This window comes from Propithecus coquereli, unplaced genomic scaffold, assembly GCF_000956105.1.
Source record: "Propithecus coquereli isolate 6110/MARCELLA unplaced genomic scaffold, Pcoq_1.0 Scaffold572, whole genome shotgun sequence".
Lineage (NCBI taxonomy): Eukaryota > Metazoa > Chordata > Mammalia > Primates > Indriidae > Propithecus > Propithecus coquereli.
The window spans coordinates 503,648-505,121 of record NW_012151641.1 but is presented as its reverse complement, the minus strand read 5'-3'; the positions used below and the strand labels follow the sequence as shown (position 1 = coordinate 505,121).

Genomic DNA, 1,474 nt, shown 5'->3' with positions numbered 1-1,474 from the left:
CACAGAAGGCGTGAAGAAGACAGGGGAGATTGCCAGCTGTCACTCAAAGAAGCAGGACGCCGCCACCTTCTCCCTGGGGATCAGAAACCGGGGAACGCCCATCTGAGCCGAGGCTCCAGCCAGGGAGACGCCTGCTGCTGGTGGCATATCTGCTAGCCCGTCAGCGCCCCCAGAGGTCAGCCTGGGCAGGGCAGGTGGCTGGCACCCGGGAAATCTCCCTGCAAAAATCAGTGAGAAATTTGCTTTATAAAGTGTTTTGTATACATTCTAGTCTCCAGCTCTTCTAACAGATAACGACCTTAAGTCCGTCCATATTATTCAGACAAAACCAGCAGAAATTTCCTGCTAAGGTGAGACAGAATGTCACCTAAGCAAGAGAAGAGCCACAGCAGGAGAAAAGGTGAATTATCTGCATATGCTAATGATTCTGAATTGTTTATTACCTTTCAAGAAGAAACAACGTGGAGTGTTAGGGAGAGAGCAGTGGAATAAGATTTTGCAGCCTGTAGAAGGGCGGTGTTTTTTGCTTTTTTAAGTTACTTTATTTTGTTTTTCTAAGTAAAATAGAGTAGAATTTTTAAAGAAAAGGTGGGGAAGGATGAAAATGCTTCCTTCCCGGCCTGTGGAGTTAAAATAAACACCGGGAACGCGGGGGGGTGGGGCGTGGAGGTCGAGGACCCAGATGTCACCTCCCCAGCTCCTTGCACCGCCCACCCACCCACACTGCCAGAACATCTTTCCAAAACAAAAACAAATTCCGCTCCAACAGGTCCTTCCCTGCTGAAAACCCGCCAGCCTCCAGACGCTGAGCCCTGGATGGAAGCCACAGAAGCCAGCCGCCGCCGCAGGAGCCTGGCGCACCCGGGAGAGGAGCTGGCGGGGTGACACCCGACTCAGCGTGGGTGAGGAGGAGGAGGGTGGGCGAGCCCACGGCTCTGCCCGGCTGGGGAGGCTGCAGCTGAGCACCGACTGTCCCCACCCCAGAGACGAGGGGCCTTGGGGGATGGCCAGCAAGCAGAGGGGCTGCAAAGACACACTGGCTTGAGGTCACCTGAAAGGTCCGGGGTCACCTGAAAGACCTGTCTTGGTCACGGCTGGAAACTTCAGTCAGGAGAGGGTCTTGGAGGGAGCCACAGAGCTGGAGTTAACACAAAAACAGAGTGGCCGCTGTCCCTGGAGATTGAGATCAAAGACGTGGATGGGATCACCAAGGCCAGCACGGGGGGAGGAGGGGAGGCCATTCCAGCGGTCGAGTGATGGGAAAAGAGGCTCCCTAGGAAACAGGAGGGAAACCGAGGCGGCACACAGGGCCCACAGGCCACCCGGGCAGGCAGGAGTGTGCTTGTTTCATGGAGGGAATATAGCTGTTATTGTCATAAATGCCTACCGCAGCATCGCTAGAAGATGCAGGTTAGCGTGGCAGGCCAAAACCCCCGAGCTCACCTGCTGGCGGCCTTCCCTCCATCCACCTCTC

General features: G+C 55.3%; 1 protein-coding gene across 1 annotated transcript in view; it reads right to left on the bottom strand.

Moving 5' to 3' along the window:
* The window catches only part of TCERG1L (transcription elongation regulator 1-like), a 155,531-nt gene that overhangs the window by 152,780 nt on the left and 1,277 nt on the right, over positions 1-1,474 (bottom strand). The gene's annotated exons all lie outside the window — the stretch shown is intronic.